At 39.3% G+C, this 22762-nt stretch overlaps 1 protein-coding gene across 1 annotated transcript in view; it reads right to left on the bottom strand.

The window, feature by feature from the left end:
- The window catches only part of TMEM47 (transmembrane protein 47), a 212598-nt gene that overhangs the window by 45891 nt on the left and 143945 nt on the right, over positions 1–22762 (bottom strand). The window lies entirely within an intron of this gene.

The following is a 22762-nucleotide window of genomic DNA, read 5'->3' as shown; positions in this document are numbered from 1 at the left end:
TCAGAGGTAGATGCAGAAAAAAATATATTCAGTTTGCAACCTGATGGAGGTCAGTATAGATGGACTAATACAACAAGTCCCACACACAGCTAGAAGCCCAAATATTTTTTCAGAGGTACTGTAGATGCAGATAAAAATTATTTTTAATTTGCAACCTGATGGAGGTCAGTATAGATGGACTAATAGAGAAAGTCCGACACACTGCTAGAAGGCCAAATATTTTTTCAGAGCTAGATGCAGAAAAAAATTATATTCAGTTTGCAACCTGATGGAGGTCTGTATAGATGGATTAATAGAACAAGACCCACACACAGCTAGAAGCCCAATATTTTTTCAGAGGTAGATGCAGAAAAAAATATATTCAGTTTGCAACCTGATGGAGGTCAGTATAGATGGACTAATACAACAAGTCCCACACACAGCTAGAAGCCCAATATTTTTTCAGAGGTAGATGCAGAAAAAAATATATTCAGTTTGCAACCTGATGGAGGTCAGTATAGATGGACTAATACAACAAGTCCCACACACAGCTAGAAGCCCAAATATTTTTTCAGAGGTACTGTAGATGCAGATAAAAATTATTTTTAATTTGCAACCTGATGGAGGTCAGTATAGATGGACTAATAGAGAAAGTCCGACACACTGCTAGAAGGCCAAATATTTTTTCAGAGCTAGATGCAGAAAAAAATTATATTCAGTTTGCAACCTGATGGAGGTCAGTATAGATGGACTAACAGAGAAAGTCCCACACACTGCTAGAAGGCCAAATATTTTTTCAGAGCTAGATGCAGGAAAAAATTATATTTAGTTTCCAACCTGATGGAGGTCAGTATAGATGGTCTAACAGAGAAAGTCCCACACACTGCTAGAAGGCCAAATATTTTTTCAGAGCTAGATGCAGAAAAAAATTATATTCAGTTTGCAACCTGATGGAGGTCAGTATAGATGGACTAACAGAGAAAGTCCCACACACTGCTAGAAGGCCAAATATATTTTCAGAGCTAGATGCAGAAAAAAATTATATTCAGTTTGCAACCTGATGGAGGTCAGTATAGATGGACTAACAGAGAAAGTCCCACACACTGCTAGAAGGCCAAATATTTTTTCAGAGCTAGATGCAGAAAAAAATTATATTCAGTTTGCAACCTGATGGAGGTCTTTATAGATGGATTAATAGAACAAGACCCACACACAGCTAGAAGCCCAATATTTTTTCAGAGGTAGATGCAGAAAAAAATATATTCAGTTTGCAACCTGATGGAGGTCAGTATAGATGGACTAATACAACAAGTCCCACACACAGCTAGAAGCCCAATATTTTTTCAGAGGTAGATGCAGAAAAAAATATATTCAGTTTGCAACCTGATGGAGGTCAGTATAGATGGACTAATACAACAAGTCCCACACACAGCTAGAAGCCCAAATATTTTTTCAGAGGTACTGTAGATGCAGATAAAAATTATTTTTAATTTGCAACCTGATGGAGGTCAGTATAGATGGACTAATAGAGAAAGTCCGACACACTGCTAGAAGGCCAAATATTTTTTCAGAGCTAGATGCAGAAAAAAATTATATTCAGTTTGCAACCTGATGGAGGTCAGTATAGATGGACTAACAGAGAAAGTCCCACACACTGCTAGAAGGCCAAATATTTTTTCAGAGCTAGATGCAGGAAAAAATTATATTTAGTTTCCAACCTGATGGAGGTCAGTATAGATGGTCTAACAGAGAAAGTCCCACACACTGCTAGAAGGCCAAATATTTTTTCAGAGCTAGATGCAGAAAAAAATTATATTCAGTTTGCAACCTGATGGAGGTCTGTATAGATGGATTAATAGAACAAGACCCACACACAGCTAGAAGCCCAATATTTTTTCAGAGGTAGATGCAGAAAAAAATATATTCAGTTTGCAACCTGATGGAGGTCAGTATAGATGGACTAATACAACAAGTCCCACACACAGCTAGAAGCCCAATATTTTTTCAGAGGTAGATGCAGAAAAAAATATATTCAGTTTGCAACCTGATGGAGGTCAGTATAGATGGACTAATACAACAAGTCCCACACACAGCTAGAAGCCCAAATATTTTTTCAGAGGTACTGTAGATGCAGATAAAAATTATTTTTAATTTGCAACCTGATGGAGGTCAGTATAGATGGACTAATAGAGAAAGTCCGACACACTGCTAGAAGGCCAAATATTTTTTCAGAGCTAGATGCAGAAAAAAATTATATTCAGTTTGCAACCTGATGGAGGTCAGTATAGATGGACTAACAGAGAAAGTCCCACACACTGCTAGAAGGCCAAATATTTTTTCAGAGCTAGATGCAGAAAAAAATTATATTCATTTTGCAACCTGATGGAGGTCAGTATAGATGGACTAATAGAGAAAGTCCCACACACTGCTAGAAGGCCAAATATTTTTTCAGAGCTAGATGCAGAAAAAAATTATATTCAGTTTGCAACCTGATGGAGGTCTGTATAGATGGATTAATAGAACAAGACCCACACACAGCTAGAAGCCCAATATTTTTTCAGAGGTAGATGCAGAAAAAAATATATTCAGTTTGCAACCTGATGGAGGTCAGTATAGATGGACTAATACAACAAGTCCCACACACAGCTAGAAGCCCAAATATTTTTTCAGAGGTACTGTAGATGCAGATAAAAATTATTTTTAATTTGCAACCTGATGGAGGTCAGTATAGATGGACTAATAGAGAAAGTCCGACACACTGCTAGAAGGCCAAATATTTTTTCAGAGCTAGATGCAGAAAAAAATTATATTCAGTTTGCAACCTGATGGAGGTCAGTATAGATGGACTAATAGAATGATGCTATGCCCAAAAGATTTTACTTCACTAGGTGCAGTAAAAAAATTGGTATTCTATGCACAGGTGGTATATCTTGCAACACAGATAGGCTACTCCACTGACTAACACACTCTGCAATAGGCCAAAAAGGATTAGCTTTGCTAGATTCAGCCAAATGCTGTGAAAAAAACTTGCACAGCACTGGCACAGACCTGCCTGGCAAAAACTGATAGGAACTCATGTAACCTAGTCCTGAAAAGGACTCCAATTACAATTAGTCTTTACTCCCACAATCTATCTATTTAAGAGCACAGACCTCCCTGATAAAAGTCGTAGGAAATGCTGTAACCTAGTCCTTAAAAGGACTGCAATCACAACTATTCCCTACTCCCAAGCTATCTGTATATTTGTGCGAAAATTGGCTTGAAATTAACAAGGTATAGCGCACACAGCAACAGCGGTGCCGTCTAACACGCAGCTGCAGCAGTGAGAAAATGGTGGCGACGGGGAAAATGGCTTGGTCTTATAGGGCAAGGACATGTGACATACACTGCCAATGACACATGCCCTTGCTTGTGTGAAAAAAAGCACTTCGCTCCGTGTGTGCGCTGCTGATAGGCTGACAGATTGCACCTCCCCACTGCAAATGCGGGAAAGCGAAAAAAAAATGGAGATCTTCATTGTTCCTGCAGAGATCCATCCCCTGCCCCTCCCCCCACCCCGCTGTACACTCAAACTGCGTATTAACATTAATTTTCATCATTACTGAGAAAAAATCCAGTTATGATTTTGGTGCACGAACAGTTATCGAACATAACCTCGAACAGCCGAATTTTTCTCAAATTGTTCGTGTTCGCCGAACGGCTCGAACACCGCCCAAAACAGCTCGAATTTGAGATTGGCGAACAGTTCGAGTAGAACAACGCTCATCTCTAACTCCGACTCAAATGCCAGCAAGGTGGAGCTAGGGTACTGGTATGGGCTGGTATCATCAAAGATGAACTTGTGAGACCTTTTTGGGTTGAGGATGGAGTGAAGTTCAACTCCCAAAACTACTGCCAGTTTCTTGAAGATAACTTCTTCAAGCAGTGGTACAGGAAGAAGTCGGTATCGTTCAAGAAAAACATGATTTTCAAGCAGGACAATGCTCCATCACATGCATCCAACTACTCCACAACGTGGCTGGCTAGTAAAGGTCTAAAGGAAGAAAAAAAATTGAACTGGCACCCTTGTTCACCTGATCTGAACCGCATAGAGAACCTGTGGTCCATCATAAAATGTGAGATCTACAGGGAGGGAAATCAGTACACCTCTCGGAACAGTGTCTGGGAGGCTCTGGTGGCTGCTGCATTCAATGGTGATCGAAAACAGATCAAGCAACTGACAGAATCTATGGATGGAAGGCTGTTGAGTGTCATCATAAAGAAAGGAGGCTATATTGATCATTAATTAATTTGTTTTTTGTTTTTGCATGTCAGAAATATTTATTTCTAAATTTTGTGCACTGATATTGGTTTACCTGGGGAAAATAAACAAGTGAGATGGAATTATATTTGATTTTTATTAAGTTGCCTAATAATTCTGCACAGTAATAGTTACCTGCACAAACAGATATCCTCCTAAGATAGCCAAATGTAAAAAAACCCACTCAAACTTACAAAAATATTAAGATGGATATTTATGAGTCTTTTGGGTTGATTGAGAACATAGTTGTTGATCAATAATAAAAATAATCCTCTAAAATACAACTTGCCTAATAATTCTGCACACAGTGTATGTGTGAGTTGTTACCTTAAATTGTAACTTTGCCTGTTTTGGCTGGTGAAAAGTGATCTGTACACAACAGGTATTATCAATCTAATAGTAAGATTTTTTTTAACATAATGAAAGAGTCAATTAAAAAAAGTGACCTTTTTTAAAAACTGTTTACAATACAAATGTAATTAAAATAATAAGTCATTTTCTGATGACAATCTCACTAAAAAGAAAAAAAAAACAGATTTTAGAGCTAAAAATACTGGTTATATCAATGCATGAAGGTATTAAGATACGTTCTTTAAATACATTTTAGTGACTTTTTCTATATGCCTTTGGCATTTGGCTTGTAACATTTTATCATTTCATTTCAGTAAATGAATAGAACTCAGCAATACTGTGACAGTATGAATCTAAAACATTTCAGGCATGTTAAATCCCAATCATAGTAATTCCTTCAAGAAAAATATCCAGTCCATTATCACAATAGGCATTTTATCCACAATTTCACTGGACAAATACATTTACAGATACATATTTGTTCAAATGCATAAAACTGAGGGTTTGTTCATTCAGCTACTGTATGTACTCTGGAATTCTTTGACATTTGATTTTCTTTGAGAGAAGAAAAAAACACAAGTAATGAAAATATGTACAGTAAGTTTCAATAATCTTTGACAAATCTACAAACATTATAAATGTATTTATTTTATATGTATGTATTGCAATCTAATACCACAAACAGATCTTAGGCAAAGCAGTCTTTTGTTTGTGATCTCAAAATGTTGCATCTCCCATACAATACATAAAAAAGCCTTTCCATTTTCCGAATTTCTTGTGTTAACTATAGTCAGCTTACAGGGAAAAGGTCATATATATTTATCATGGTGAGATGACATTTACAATAAGAAAACAAAGTCAGATTTTCTTAAATTAGGAAAATATTTGACCACTTAAAGGGTAACTACTATACTTTCAAGCAACATACCAGAATACGCAATATCTATATATTAAAAATAAAACTATTTCTTGTGTACCGTATTTTTTTTTAGCTTTTCCCTAATTTTAATTTGCAATTGAGCACATGGGTGGAAACTAACTACTATAACGTATCCCATACACTAAACACATAGAAAGGGCTTTTCCAGCTTTTTTCCCCTGTTCCCTCTTTTTAAATTTTTCTCAGAATCTGGTCTCTCTTACTCATCTGTCTCCACATACTCCATGCACCCCATAGCACTTGGTAACTATACTTAGATACTGGGTGATGACCGGCTCATGCAACTTGATTTAACCACTTCGCGACACAGCCTGTTTTTGCCTTCGTGGCCAGGCCAATTTTTTCAATTCTGACCACTGTCACTTTATGACGTAATTACTCTGGAACGCTTCAACAGATTCCCCTGATTCTGAGACTGTTTTTTCGTGACATATTGTACTTCATGATAGTGGTAAAATTTCTTCGATATAACTTGCGTTTATTTGTGAAAAAATGGGAAATTTGGCGAAAATTTAGAAAATTTTGCAATTATCAAACTTTGAATTTCCATGCCCTTAAATCAGAGAGATATGTCACACAAAATAGTTAATAAATAACATTTCCCACATGTCTACTTTACATCAGCACAATTTTGGAACCAGCATTTTGTTTTGTTAGGAAGCTATAAGGGTTAAAAGTTGACCAGCGATTTCTCATTTTTCCAACAAAATTTGCAAAAACATTGTTTTAGGGACCACATCTTATTTGAAGAGACTTTGAGGGGCCTTTATGACATAAAATACCCAAAAGTGACACCATTCTAAAACTACACCCCTCAAGGTGCTCAAAATCACATTCAAGAAGTTTGTTAACCCTTCAGGTGTTTCACGGGAATTTTTGGAATGTGGAAGAAAACAATGAACATTTAACTTTTTTTCACAAAAATGTTATTTTAGACCCAATTTTTTTATTTTCACAAGGGTAACAGGAAAAAATGGACTACAAAATTTGTAGTGCAATTTCTCATGAGCGCGCTGATACCCAATATGTGAGGGAAAACCACTGTTTGGGTGCACTACAGGGTTCGGAAGGGATGGAGCGCCATTAGACTTTTTGAATGCAAAATTTGTTTGAATAATTAGCGGACGCCATGTTGCGTTTGGAGAGCTCCTGATGTGCCTAAACAGTGGAAACCCCCCACAAGTGACACTATTTTGGAAACTAGACCCCTTAGGGAACTTATCAAGATGTGTGGTGAGCACCTTGAACCCCAAGGTGCTTCACAGAAGTTTATAATATTGAGTTGTAAAAATACAATTTTCACATTTTTCCCACAAAAACGTTTTTCATCCCTTAATTTTGCATTATCATAAGGGTAATGGGAGAAATTGCACCATGAAATTTGTTGTGCAATTTCTCCTGAACACGCTGATACCCCATATGTGGAGGAAAATCACTGTTTGGGTGCACGGCAGGGTTTGGAAGGGGAGGAGCGCCATTTGACTTTTTGAAATTTGCTTGAATAATTAGCGGACGCCATGTTGCATTTGGGGAGTCCCTGATGTACCTAAACAGTGGAAACCCCCCACAAGTATCACCATTTTGGAAACTAGACCCATTAGGGAACTTATCTAGATGTGTGGTGAGCACCTTGCACCCCCAGGTGCTTCACAGAAGTTTATAATATTGAGCTGTAAAAATAAAACTTTCACATTTTTCCCACAAAAAATGTTTTTCATCCCCTAATTTTGCATTATCATAAGGGTAACAGGAGAAATTGCACCATGAAATTTGCTGTGCAATTTCTCCTGAGTATGCCGATACCCCATATGTGGGGGAAAACCACTATTTGGGTACACTGCAGGGTTCGGAAGGGAAGGAGCGCCATTTGACTTTTTGAATATAAAATTTGTTTGAATAATTAGCGGATGTCATGTCGCATTTGGGGAGCCCCTAATGTGCCTAAACAGTGGAAACCCCCCACAAATGACACCATTTTGGAAACTAGACCCCTTAGGGAACTTATCTAGATGTGTGGCGAGCACCTTGCACCCCAAGGTGCTTCACAGAAGTTTATAATATTGAGCCATAAAAAGAAAATTTTCACATTTTTCCCACAAAAAATGTTTTTCATCCCCTAATTTTGCATTATCATAAGGATAACAGGAGAAATTACACCATGAAATTTGTTGTGCAATTTCTCCTGAGTACGCCAATACACCATATGTGGGGGAAAACCACTGCTTTGGTGTACGGCAGGGTTCGGAAGAGAAAGGAGCACCATGTTGGCTGGGATAGGTTGCAGGCACCATTTCACATTTGAAGAGTCGCTGACATGCCGAAACAGCAGAAACCCCCACAAGTGACCCCATTTTGTAAACTACACCTCTCAAGGAATTCATCTAGGGAAGTAGTGAGTATTTTTTAATTTTTAAATTTATACCATTGGGCAGTGAAGAAAACATAATTATATTTTTACCACAAAAATATGTTTTACCCTCAGATTTTACATTTTCACACAGGGCAATGGGTAAAAATGGTGCCGAAATGTGTCACACAATTTCTTCTAAAAGTGGCAATACCCCATATGTGGCTGTATCGTACCGCTTAGCTATACGGCGAGATCTGGGAGGGACGGAGCGCTATTTGACAATTGGAGAACAAATTATTGTAGAATAGGCATTTTGATTTGGGAGCACAAAATTTTCTGAATTTCTTTTGAGGGGCAAGGGCCATTTCACTTTTCCAGAGCCTTTCTGCTACCAGCAACTTGGAAGTCCCTTATATTTTTAACAGATAACGGACCTGAGTGGGGACTAGCTTTTTTTGAGGACTGAGTTGCAGCTTTTATTGGGAACATTTTACGTAACATTTATCCGGCGCTCTAGGCTGAGCACTTACATCGGGGTTTCCATCTAAATTTCCAAGTGATGTAATTCAGATGAAACCCCAGCGGGATCCATTCACTGTAATGAGGCAGCAGAGTTACTCTGGACTCCGTCTGGCCTCTGTTTAGCGGTGTCCTTTTTTTCAGAAGTGCACAAAACTGTGGCCAATCTCACTTTTATGCACGCCTAAAAAAACTGACACCGTGGGATCACAGGCCAGACGGCATCCACAGTGGCCTATATCTGCCTCATCACAGGGAATCTTCCGTCATGGGTTCCGTCTGAATCACCTATTTCAGAGATTTGCATGGAAACTCTGGTGTAAGTGCTCAGCGCAGCGCGCAGGATAAATGTGAGCAGAGCCTTACTGCGATCTTTGGGAGACATAATAAACAAATCAGCAGCAGGTGAACAATTGGTTTTATTTATTTTTTATGCCGTTCCTCGTGCGGTATAAGTGATGAGATTACTTTATTCTTCGGGTTGGTGCGATTACAGAGATACAGATTTATATCAGGATTTTATGACTGACAGCTGTCACACACTAAGAGATGCTTTTTTTGCAAAATCTAGTTTTTGCATCACCATATTTTGAGAGCTATAATTTTTCCATATTTCGGCCAACAGAGTCATGTCACAGCTTGTTTTTTACGGGACGAGTTGACATTTTTATTGGTACCATTTTTGGGTACGTGACATTTTTTGATTGCCTTCTATTCCATTTTTGGGAGGTAAAATTAACAAAAACCAACAATTCAGGAATTGTTTTTTGAGTTTTTTTTTATGCCGTTCTGCTTGTGGTAAAAGTGATAAGGCAGCATTATTCTTCGGGTCAGTACGTTTACAGCGATACTACATTTACTGTATATTTTTTTATGTTTTGGCGCTTTTACACAATAAAACAATTTTATAGAAAAAATATTTTTTTTGCATCGCTTTATTCTGAGAGCTATAACTTTTTTATTTTTCGGCTGATGGAGCTGTATGGCGGCTTTTATTTTGCGGAACAAGATGATGTTTTCAGCAGTACCATTTTATTTCCATTTTGCTTTTTGATCGCATTTTTTCCACTTTTTGTTTGGCGATATGATGAAAAAGCATAGTTTTTTGCTCCGTTTTTTATTTATTTTTATTACGGTGTGCACAGAAGGAGTTAATTAGTGTGACAGTTTTAAAGATCGGGTTGTTTCGGATGCGTCGACACCAAATATGTGTACTTTTTTTGTTTTTGCATAAATATACGCATTTATTGGTTTAATATTTTATTTATTTATTTTTATTTATTTTGTGATTTTTTTTAACAGTTTGAAAACATTTTTTAGACTTTTTTTTTACATATTTACTTAGTCCTGTATGGGACATTAATTTTTATTTTTCTAATCACTGTTCTCATGCAATGCAATAGACATGTATTGCATTGCATGAGAACTTTGCTGACAGTTTCACAGTCAGTGTCTCCTGCTAGACTTCAGCTGCAGGCTGAGTCTAGCAGGACACCATACATGGCAGATCCGGAGGCGGTCATGTGACCTCCGGCTGACATGACAACGGCAGGTCCTGTCAGACATCAGGGGGCCATCAGAGAGGTAAGAGGATGACCCGCTCTCCTCTCACTATCTTCTAAATGCCGCGATCACTATAGATCATGGCATATAGAAGATAGCAAAGGGTTAACATCATTGGGACCTGATCCAATCAGGTCCCAATGATGTCCCCTGTCAGAGCTGTCGCTCTGCACCACAAACGCAGCGCTTGCAGGACCCTGGGGGTCCTGAGGGCTGCGGGACCACCGACCGTTCATAAACGTCGGTGCTGCACAGAGCCCAGGCAGCGCCAACGTTTATGTACAGTGGGCGGTTGGGAAGCGGTTCAAATGCCCTAATTATTATAATGATGACTGGACCATACATGACAAGCTCTTTCAAATTAATGTGTTCCCAATTTCCTTTAAATTGTAACCTTGAAAGCAGGACCCTCACTCCTTCTGCAGCTGTTGAGCTGTGTTACTTTGTAATCTTTTTATTTTCTGTACATGTCCCCGCTTAATTATAAAGTGCTGCGGAATATGGTGGTGCTATCTACATAAAACTATTATTATTATTATTATGTTTTTCCCTTTGGAAGCACATAGACAGAAGTAGCAGAGGTATAGAGGGCAATATACAGTAGTACTGACCACTGTAGCTGTGAAGTCAGCTTTGGCAAAGCTGTTAAAAATCTGCATGATCTGTTTCTCTTCTTCTAACTCTGTTTCTCATTATACTCCTCTCTTCTCCTCCTCCTCCTCACTTCCGTCCTCATAAACTTCAATATGCTGTGCACCCCAACACCTCAATGTACTGGCAGTCTAATTTGTCTTGAGGTATGTTTTAAGTTTGCAAGTTAAACACTGTCATTGTGTCTTAAAGTAAGCCAAAAGTAATCTTTTTTGCAATACAAGCTTACATTACAGGTACGAATCTAGACATACACACATTCGAGCCTCTGACAATGATAGTGAACATTACTATTACCACTGGAATAACATGATTAAAGAACTGGACAAGAGCAGGGCCACGAGTTGAGGAGAACAGGAGAAAGGCAAGCTTACAGCTGTAAGTTGATCAAAAACTGTTCATTTTTCATCACTGCAGCTAATTTCACTAAGGAGTAATGCGAGCCTTGGAGAGATTGCTCTCTCCCTACACCCAGCAATCATATGATTGCTGGATCCAGAGAAAGAAGCACAGACAGTGCTTCCTACATTGTATACACAGTGCTTGTTCAGCATTGCATATATACAGATCAGGAAGCCAGATATGGTAAGAAGTCATCTATGAGGGGTCTGGCTGTGTCTAATATCCCTGCTCCTGCAGCAGCACAATCTTGTGCAAGCAGCTTATTTTGCATTGACGTTTTGGAATGTCGGCGCAGGGTAAAATGTGGCCCCTACATTTAATGTTTATGGGCGGTCTGAAGGTTGTTAAGTCAATCTAGTATATAAACATATTAATGAGGATCTCTGAAAGAATCTTCATCCAGAGACATGTTTGAATACAAGCTGGTCAGTAAGGGAGAGACCACCACTACCAATTGCTAGAGTAAAAAAGCAATGAGATTGAATCTCATATACATTTTTGAGCTCAGGTACTTAAGTATTTCTGAGCTAGGTTCATGCTGCCTTAGTGTTGTGTATGAGTGTATGTATGTCACATACAGTGGTGGCCAAAAGTATTGGCACCCCTGCAATTCTGTCAGATAATACTCAGTTTCTTCCTGAAAATGATTGCAATCACAAATTCTTTGGTATTAATATCTTCATTTAATTTGTCTTCAATGAAAAAACACAAAAAGAATTGTCCTGAAGCCAAATTGGATATAATTCCACACCAAACCTAAAAAAGGGGCTGGACAAAAGTATTGGCACTGATTGAAAAATCATGTGATGCTTCTCTAATTTGTGTAATTAACAGCACCTGTAAATTACCTGTGGCACCTAACAGGTGTTGGCAATAACTAAATCACACTTGCAGCCAGTTAACATGGATTAAAGTTGACTCAACCTCTGTCCTGTGTCCTTGTGTGTACCACATTGAGCATGGAGAAAAGAAAGAAGACCAAAGAATTGTCTGAGGACTTGAGAAACAAAATTGTGAGGAAGCATGAGCAATCTCAAGGCTACAAGTCCATCTCCAAAGACCTGAATGTTCCTGTGTCTTCCGTGCGCAGTGTCATCAAGAAGTTTAAAGCCCATGGCACTGTGGCTAACCTCCCTAGATGTGGACGGAAAAGAAAAATTGACAAGAGATTTCAACGCAAGATTGTGCGGATGGTGGATAAAGAACCTCGACTAACATCCAAACAAGTTCAAGCTGCCCTGCAGTCCGAGGGTACAACAGTGTCAACCCGTACTATCCGTCGGCGTCTGAATGAAAAGGGACTGTATGGTAGGATACCCAGGAAGACCCCACTTCTTACCCCGAGACATAAAAAAGCCAGGCTGGAGTTTGCAAAAACTTACCTGAGAAAGCCTAAAACGTTTTGGAAGAATGTTCACTGGTCAGATGAGACAAAAGTAGAGCTTTTTGGGAAAAAACATCAACATAGAGTTTACAGGAAAAAAATAGGCATTCAAAGAAAAGAACACGGTCCCTGCAGTCAAACATGGCGGAGGTTCCCTGATGTTTTGGGGTTGCCTTGCTGCCTCTGGCACTGGACTGCTTGACCGTGTGCATGGCATTATGAAGTCTGAAGACTACCAACAAATTTTGCAGTATAATGTAGGGCCCAGTGTGAGAAAGCTGAGTCTCCCTCAGAGGTCATGGGTCTTCCAGCAGGACAATGACCCAAAACACACTTAAAATGGTTTGAGAGAAAGCACAGGAGACTTCTAAGGTGGCCAGCAATGAGTCCAGACCAGAATCCCATAGAACACCTGTGGAGAGATCTCAAAATGGCAGTTTGGAGAAGGGACCCTTCAAATATCAGGGACCTGGAGCAGTTTGCCAAAGAAGAATGGTCTACAATTCCAGCAGAGCATTGTAAGAAACTCATTGATGGTTACCGGAAGCGGTTGTTCGCAGATATTTTGGCTAAAGGTTGTGCAACCAAGTATTAGGCTGAGGGTGCCAATACTTTTGTCTGGCCCATTTTTGGAGTTTTGTGTGAAATGATCAATGATTTGATTTTTGCTTCATTCTCTTTTGTGTTTTTTCCTTGCAAGCAAACTAAATGAAGATAATAATACCAAAGAATTTGTGATTGCAATCATTTTCAGGAAGAAACTGAGAATTATCTGACAGAATTGCAGGGGTGCCAATACTTTTGGCCACCACTGTATATGTGTATATACAAACTGCATGTTGTTTCTACAAATGCTGTTAAAAGTTCTGTTTTTTCGTGAGAAGTAATGCTCTGGTTGTAATTGAGAAGTAATGAAAAATACAGTTAATCTTATTGCTTCGGTTTGTGCTCCAGATCTCTTTACCCCTAGCAATGAAACTGCACATAGTTTCTGTGGTTACGGTTTGTTTTAATTATCTCCTTGAACAGAGATCTACTAAATTAAAGTATTCTACATATATTGTATGAATTTTATATAAAATAAAAAATATATACCATATTTTTCAGACTCCAAGATACCTGAATGTTGGATGCACGCAGGTTTAGACAACAGAAAAGATGAAATAAATATTTTATACTAAATAACCCTTCCCTGGAAGCCTAAGAAAGTGGAGGGGATAAAGTCAATACCTTGTTTATATTCAAGTAGTAATAACAGCAATAATATTGTTAATAGTAAAGATACTGTTACCATTTTAGTTCTGTTGTTTAAGCAGATGAGATCATTCTATGGTCAGGTATTAGCTATACTCAGAGACTAGGTTGGGGTATAATTACATATGGGGGTATGGTATGTGTATATACTATGGATATAGACTTAAGCTTGGTTTATATGAAATCTGTTAGCTGTACACTATACACACAACCATTTGCATGATTACAGATGGCGGTAGTGTGTAGCAGCCATGCCCCTAAGGCAGGGATGGGAAATCTCCGGCCCAGGCTGATTATGGCCTGCGATGTCCCAGGAATGCAGTGCTAAGGCTGAGGATCGCAGAGTTCAGGCCGATGGCTAGCAAAATGTCGTTCGCCAACCTTTTAATTGCTCCTGGCACTGCATGCACACACACAACTGAATGCTACAGTGCACGCAATGAAAGAATACATCACATGTGCCAGCGTCAGGACATCTTATGTGAGCGGAGTCATCACACTCAGCTCTCCAATCCCACCGACGACAACAATAGCAGCAGCAGCCCCAGTCACTCTTGTGATGTATATGTCCCAGCCACTCCTGTGATGTATATACCCCTAGAGCCTCCTGTGATGTATATGCCCCTAGCGCCTCCTGTGATGTATATGTCCCAGTGTCTCTTGTGATGTGTATGTCCATAGCATCTCCTCTATATGCACACAGCCTCTCCTGTAATGTATATGACCACAGCCCCTTCTGTGAAGTATATGCCACCAGCCCCTCCTGTAATCTATATGCCCTGTCATCTGCTATGGTGTACAGTATAGACGAAAAGCTTGGACACACCTTCTCATTTAAAGATTTTTCTGTATTTTCATGACTATGAAAATTGTACGTTCACACTGAAGGCATCAAAACTATAACTTAACACATGTGGAATTATATACTTAACAAAAAAGTGTGAAACAACTGAAAATATGTCTTATATTCTAGGTTCATCAAAGTAGCCACCTTTTGCTTTGATGACTGCTTTGCACACTCTTGGCATTCTCTTGATGAGCTTCAAGAGGTAGTCACCAGAAATGGTCTTCCAACAATCTTGAAGGAGTTCTCAGAGATGCTTAGCACTAGTTGGCCCTTTTGCCTTCACTATGAGGTCCAGCTCACCCCAAACCATCTCAATTGGGTTCAGGTCTGGTGACTGTGAAGGACAGGTCATCTGGCGTAGCACCCCATCACTCTCCTCCTTGGTCAAATAGCCCTTAGACAGCCTGGATGTGTGTTTGGGGTCATTGTCCTGTTGAAAAATAAATGATGGTCCAACTAAACGCAAACCGGATGGAATACCATGCCGCTGCAAGATGCTGTGGTAGCCATGCTGGTTCAGAATGCCTTCAATTTTGAATAAATCCCCAACAGTGTCACCAGCAAAGCACCCCCACACCATCACACCTCCTCCTCCATGCTTCATGGTTGGAACCAGGCATGTAGAGTCCATCCGTTCACCTTTTCTGCGTCGCACAAAGACACGGTGTTTGGAACCAAAGATCTCAAATTTGGACTCATCAGACAAAAGCACATATTTACACTGGTCTAATGTCTATTCCTTGTGTTCTTTAGCCCAAACAAGTCTCTTCTGCTTGTTGCCTGTCCTTAGCAGTGGTTTCCTAGCAGCTATTCTACCATGAAGGCCTGCTGCACAAAGTCTCCTCTTAACAGTTGTTGTAGAGATGTGTCTGCTGCTAAAACTCTGTGTGGCATTGACCTGGTCTCTAATCTGAGCTGCTGTTAACCTGCGATTTCTGAGGCTGGTGACTCAGATAAACTTATCCTCAGAAGCAGAGGTTACTCTTGGTCTTCCTTTTCTGGTGCGGTCCTCATGTGAGCCAGTTTCTTTGTAGCGCTTGATGGTTTTTGCAACTGCACTTGGGGACACTTTCAAAGTTTTCCCAATTTTTCGCACTGACTAACCTTCATTTCTTAAAATAATGATGGCCAACTGATGGTCCAAACCCCATTTATAAGGCAAGAAATCCCACTTATTACACCTGACAGGGCACACCTCTGAAGTGAAAACCATTTCCGGTGACTACCACTTGAAGCTCATCAAGAGAATGCCAAGAGTGTGCAAAGCAGTCATCAAAGCAAAAGGTGGCTACTTTGAAGAACCTAGAATATAAGACATATTTTCAGTTGTTTCACACTTTTTTGTTAAGTATAAAATTCCACATGTGTTATTTCATAGTTTTGATGCCTTCAGTGTGAATGTACAATTTTCATAGTCATGAAAATACAGAAAAATCTTTAAATGAGTAGGTGTGTTCAAACTTTTGGTCTGTACTGTATATGCTCTGGCATGTCCTGTGATATATATGCTTCAAGCGCGTCCCGTGATGAATATGCATCCAGCCACGCCTGTGATGTACGTGCCCCAAGCCTCTCCTGTGAAGTATATGCCCCCAGCCCCTTCTGTAATGTATATGGCCTGAGCCCCTCCTGTGATGTATATGCTCCCAATGTCTCCTGTGAAGTATATGCCCCAAGCATCTCCTGTGACGTATATGCCCCGAGCCCCTCCTGTCATGAATGTGCCCCCAGCATCTTCTGTGATGTATGTGCCCTCAGTGCCTCTTGCGATGTATATGCCCCAATGTCTCCTGTGAAGTATATGCCTCAGCCCCAGCATCTCCTGTGATGTATATGCCCCAGCGTATGCTATGTGATGTACATGCTCCAGCGTCTCCTATGTAATGTATATGTTACAGTCCCTATGTCTCCTGTGTAATGTATATGCTGCAGCCCCAGTGTCTCCTAAGTGATGTATATGCCGCATCCCCTGTGTCTCCTATGTGATGCATATATAGTAGTCTGTCTCTCCTATGTGATCTATATAGAGCAGTCTCAGTGTCTCCTATGATGTGTATAGTGCAGACAACCCACTGCTTGAGTTCTTGAAATGTTACATGAGCAGTGATGAATTTTCCACTGTGAGTAGACCTGCGTTGTAATATACATCTGTGTTCACAACTTACTGCTGCAAGTTCTTTTCAACATGCATTGCAAGGAGTCAATTGCACTACAGACCGAAGCAAATCTGGAAAAGCAGTTGAAAGCAACAACATAAATTTCAAGTTTATAATTTTGTACAGCCCCTGAGTGACAGTCTAAATATCCAAATGGCCCCTTGCAGAAAAAAGGTTCCCCAGCCATGCCCTAGGAGTAAGGTAGCCAGCTGCCCTACATTTTAAAGCTTACGCCCCCCCTCCTTAACATTCACTTCCAACTTATTGTGCACTGGTTTTCTGTTCAGGGTATCTTGACATCTGCAACTCAAGAAGGAGAATTGTGTATGAAAGGCAGTATCTGCTGACACAGGCAATATAAACCCTTGTCTGGAGAAGAACTTCAGGAAAACACAGAGTACATTAAATCTGGGGAGCCTTATCTGAAGAAAGCTCACACTGACTTCAGTAATGCAAGGTACAAACATACATAGCAGGCCCCTGACTGATAAGATTGCTGTGGGAGCTGCCAGGCCAACTGGCTTCTGCCCAAGTATAAAATAGATTGAACACCAGCAGTCCCAGATGATCTGGAAATCTAATCCCAGGGGGTTGCAATCTCATCATCTTTTATAATGATCAGGCGATATGGTATATGTTGCAAATCAAACTAGCAAAAAGAAATTGAGCTTGGGCACTATATATAATTATGTTTTCCCTTCACTTTTTTTAGCTAATAAGTGATAAAACATCAGGCGTGTTTTACAAAGGATATGCTACTTGCAATTAAGTCAAGTGAATATTTCAGGATTTGGTTACTCAGTAAATAATAAATGATTTAGATAGATCGATTTCCTTGCTGAGAGCACCTGCAGTGATTTATATCAAACTAAATTAATCAGTAGTACAGGAGACAAACATACACTAGTTCAAAGAATAATTGAAGACATTTTACCACCTGCTGTCTTGTAAGAAAGGTAAATAATTAAATTACATCTTGTATATCTTTTGCTATTTACATCTATTAAAGCATTTACTAGGTTGCCTTTTTAATAAAATAGCAAAATAATAAGTATGCATACAGCCAGAGGTTGCAATAACGCCAGTATAGACATCATTGAAGCCTCTGTAGGCAATTTTACGCGCTGGTAAAAGTCTCATGCATTTTGCTATGCATTAAACTTCCATATAAAGGAGTGGCCGGAATTCAAATTAAGACATTGGTTCTTATAAAAGTTTTTTATTGTCAATAATAAATTACTGGTATTTTGGGCAGGTCTTATCACTCGGATGTAACATGAAACTGAGATGATCAGCTCCCTGTCTTAAAGTGGGCACTGTGTTCAGTAGCTAGACACAACTTGATGAAGCTTCCTTCCTGCATCTTGGCCACTGTCATGGATTCCCGTGACTGCTTAGTGATGTGCCTCCAGCAGTATGAAAAAAGGAGCATTTTAGTAGGACACGATCTTTGTTCTCCTAGCAATTGTCAGTGAGCAGACCACTTTTAATATTAGTCTGAAGTACTCTGAAAGCCAGGAGGCATTTTACTGCTATTATCTATGACCTGCTAACAGGGAATGCTAGGATTACACAAATTATGCTACTCCAGTTTTCTCCAAAGACAGTTAAAAAGGAAAAAATACAAAATAGTAAAAGAAAATAACAATAAACATTAAAACTAATGTAAACTTTGTGACGATACAGCTTAAAATCTTAATAAGTCAGACGTTTAGATTTGTTAATCCAAGAGAAATACACTATTATCTTTGTGTATTTATGTGCCTTGTCAATAAGGACAGACCAGTATTTGTATAACCCTGATTGTTATCCCCTCTTGAGTTTGGAAACAATGATGTTTGCTAATATGCTAATTACATATTGAACTAAAAGTCAGCTGAATGTTGGTTTAAAGAGCCCACTGTATACCAACTATGTAAATTGATTAGCTCAAACAATGAGATCTGAGCGCTGCCCTTTCCCTCAACCTGTGACTGATGACCTTACACAGATGTAAATATAAACAGGGATGTCTGTAGTGCTACAAGCAGAATCAATGAGCACCAGAAAGACTTTACTAGAAGAATGAGAGACATCCTTCAGGACAATAGAAGGATTGCATGGCGGCTCCATCAAAAGAGACACAGATTTGGATTCTACATGATTCCGGTCTAAGGATATCGGCCCTGACTGGAAAGATATGGATCTGCTCCATTGACCATCAGAGAAACTATGAAGTCACCTGGTTCCATGGATATGTTGCTTGAGGTTGCCAGAAGGGACCCTCCCGTCACCTGGAACCCATGGAGACATTCGGAGAAGCCAGATTAGAACCCGCTGGTCATCTGGCCCCATGGAAACTCTCAGAGAGGCCAGGGTGGGACCCTCTGGTCTCCTGGCCTTTTAGCTTGATGGACTGCTAGCTTCCTAAGCTTGCCGCTACCTTCTCTCTGTGGGGCCCACCAGAAGGGGGGGCCAATGGTTGAGGTAGTTGGCCCTGGAAGTCCCAAAGTCACAACTGTTCTATCCCAGGCGGGCGGAGCAGAAGGGTGAGACTGTGTAATGTTGTACCTTCTTGGGTATTTGCTGGGACTGTTCTGTGTGTTTATTGTCCTATTTTGTGGTTCAATAAAATATTGCCACACTTTTTTTACCCTCACCCTGTGTTGTCTGAGTAGATTTATGCCCACGGAAGACCCCAGGTCTTCACAAATATTAGTTAAAAAAATAAAAACCCTGTAATTAATAAGAATCTGTCACCAGGTTCTTGTTACCTCATCTGTGAGTATGGATGTATTACTTACTTTGCAAGATGCAGCAGCTGTGATACAATCAGAGTTTTACCTGCTGTAGATGTGGCAGTGCTCAGAAAGCTTACACCGCCCACACCACTGATTAGCAGCTTTCTATGAACATTGTATAATGACAGAAAGCTACTAATCAGTGCTGGGGGTGGAGCTGGACCAGGAGGTGCAGGCAGCTAGTCCGGCAGTGATAATCTCCTGCTGTTAAAACACTTATTCCATTTAATCTTCAGCACACAGCCTAGTAAGTGACATATTGCTGAAATCAGTGTCTCAACCCCTACCTCATGGTGCTCTCAGATTACATAGCAAAAAACAGCTGACAGATTCACTGAAACAACTTTTTCTAACCCACTCGCATTCTCACAAACTTTTCTGTGACACAAATGCATTTTATATGGATACATGTAACAATGCACTCACATAACAGAATAAGGTACATCTTAAATCATATCAACATGATTTGGGATGATAGATCTAGCCCCTCTATATCTCCCCTTACTCATATAAAAAACATTTTGATACACTGTTACTTTGTGGACTTTTAAGTTCAGAACTGCATTAGAGTCTTCCTTACAGATCGGGCCAAAATGATCCGACAGAAATTGTCAGACAGAAATTCAACTGACCAGATTATATTCAATGGAGTCTGTTGGGCACTGCTGGTATCTGTCATAAGGCATTGATGGCATGGTGGTAATGTAGATGTGATCAAATTAGGAAACCTGCTCTTCTTTAGTGGTGTGTCTGTCAGTTTAAAAGAACTGCAGGCAAAAACTCTGACATCAAAGTAAGAATATCCTCTTTTCAATCAACAGTTATGAAATATTTATTACTTGGAGTTTGGTTAGAACCATGGCTTCTGCAGGCTGAGGGATTGACAATGGTCTGACTAAAGCTGATGTGCAGTTGTGACACTTATTTTCCTATATCTGGTATCACTTTTGCCTGTGGAAGACGCTTGAGTTCTATGCCGCTGTCACTGTTATTGTGGGTTTGGTGGGGTGCAAGGGTTTGCAGGGTAGGTTGCAAAGGTCTGTTATTATCACTTAGTTTGAGGAATTTCAAGGGTCTTCCACTGTTGCTGTTATTAAATTTGGGGTTTGTGAGGGTCCACTGATATTACTAAATATGGTGAATATGTGCATGAAAGAATTCATGCAAGTGATGAATGTGCGTATTATTGCATTCCTGGGTGTGGTGAATGTGTGTATTATTGCATTCATGGGTGTGGTGAATGTGTGTATTATTGCATTCATGTGTGTGGTGAATGTGTGTATGATTGCATTCATGGGTGTGGTGAATGTGTGAATGATTGCATTCATGGGTGTCGTGAATGGGTGTATGATTGCATTCATGGGTGTGGTGAATGTGTGTATGATTGCATTCATGGGTGTCGTGAATGGGTGTATGATTGCATTCATGGGTGTGGTGAATGTGTGTTTGAGTGCATCTCTGTATGTTGTAAAAACTTAAATGTTTACTTACATTTTTTACACACCGGCCTAAAACAGTACTGTTTATCTGTGGCTGCCTGGTTGATTATTACAGTATTATTTAGTATATGATAAAGCAGCCCTAAAACTTATATATTCCTTAGTATTACAAATTTGAGATATTGAAATGTCATTACTCCACATTGGCAAAAACATACTAAAAATACTAAGAGGAGTATTTTTTACTCTGCTATAGCAAATGTGTGATTTCTGTATACAGACAATGTACTTATTGCAAAAATAAATGAATTATAAAGTACAGGAATTGGGGGGTGGGCTAATGTAACAAAGGAACATTACAGTACTTTTATTAAGGCACTGATAACATCACATTTTCTAACTCCAATTAACATATACTATATGGAGCAAAGTATTGTGATACGTTTCTTAATGAGATGCTATGATTTATTTTTAAATATGAAGTACTACTTAAGATGTCTCACGTATCGGTGTGGGTCTGGATCCAGAGACTCCAACTGGCTGCTTAGCAAGTTATGCTAAAACACGCAGTTTGTACAAGTCAGAAGTATGTCGGCTCAATTGAAAGTCTATGTGCAAAGTCTATGTGCTTATACTCCACTTTCTTAACAGCAAACAAATAATTAACTTGAGTATTAATTAAGATTGTGCATAATGGGGTTCACCACGAATATAGAAAAAATAAATAATAAAAGAAATGCATCATTATGAATAAATTCCTAAATATCCTTATCTAGCAAATCATTCATTTTGATTTGGGAGGTAATCCCTGTAGTACAAGGGTGGGCAATTAATTTTCCCATGGGGCCACATGAGAGACCGTGACGGTTGTGTAGGGCTGAACCAATAGGCTGAAATAATTTTACTCAATATTAATATTAACAAATTAATTACAATTCTAATTATTATTTTATATTTATATTATCGCTAGTGTTGAGCGATACCTTCCGATATCAGGAAATATCGTATCGGATTGGATCGGGCCGATACCCAAAAAGTATCGGATATCGCCGATTCCGATACCGGAAACCAATGCAAGTCAATGGGACACAAATATCGGAATGAAAATAAACCCTTTCTTTCCTTGTAGGTTAATTCTACATGAAGTAAAACAACTAAGAATAATGTAGAATGACATGAAAAGCCGGCAATTCATCAGCGGCATTCACCGGTACCCGACAATTTACAACAGAAAGAATAGAGCTTCACACATAGATTAGATAGATAGAAACATGTCAGTCACATATATATGAAGTACAGTGACAGTGTTGCTTACTGTACTTGTCATTTAGTGTAAAGGATTTATTAAAAAAAATATTAGTGTTTTCGTGCACCGTCTCTTTAAAAAAGCCGGCCGGCAATTCAGCATCTGTACCCGACAATTTATAACAGACAGAATAGAGCTTCACACATAGATTAGATAGATAGAAACATGTCAGTCACATATATAAGAAGTACAGTGACAGTGTTGCTTACAGAACTTGTCATTTAGTGTAAAGGATTTATTTAAAAAAATAATAGTGTTTTCATGCACCGTCTCTTTAAGAAAGCCGGCCGGCAATTCAGCATCTGTACCCGACAATTTAGAATAGAAGGAATAGAGAATCACACATAGATTAGATAGATAGAAACATGTCAGTCACATATATATGAAGTACAGTGACAGTGTTGATTACTGTACTTGTCATTTAGTGTTAAAATAAAGGATTTATTTAAAAAAAAATTGGCGTGGGGTTCCCCTTAATTTTAGGCTCTAGCGGAGGTTAAGCAGACAGCTGGGGCAAATGTTTGAAGCCTGGGAAGGGGGT

Source organism: Phyllobates terribilis, unplaced genomic scaffold (genome assembly GCF_046119375.1).
Source record: "Phyllobates terribilis strain yellow unplaced genomic scaffold, ASM4611937v1 Scaffold_2__4_contigs__length_985480577, whole genome shotgun sequence".
Classification (NCBI taxonomy): Eukaryota; Metazoa; Chordata; class Amphibia; order Anura; family Dendrobatidae; genus Phyllobates; species Phyllobates terribilis.
This window is presented reverse-complemented; position numbering and strand designations above follow the sequence as displayed.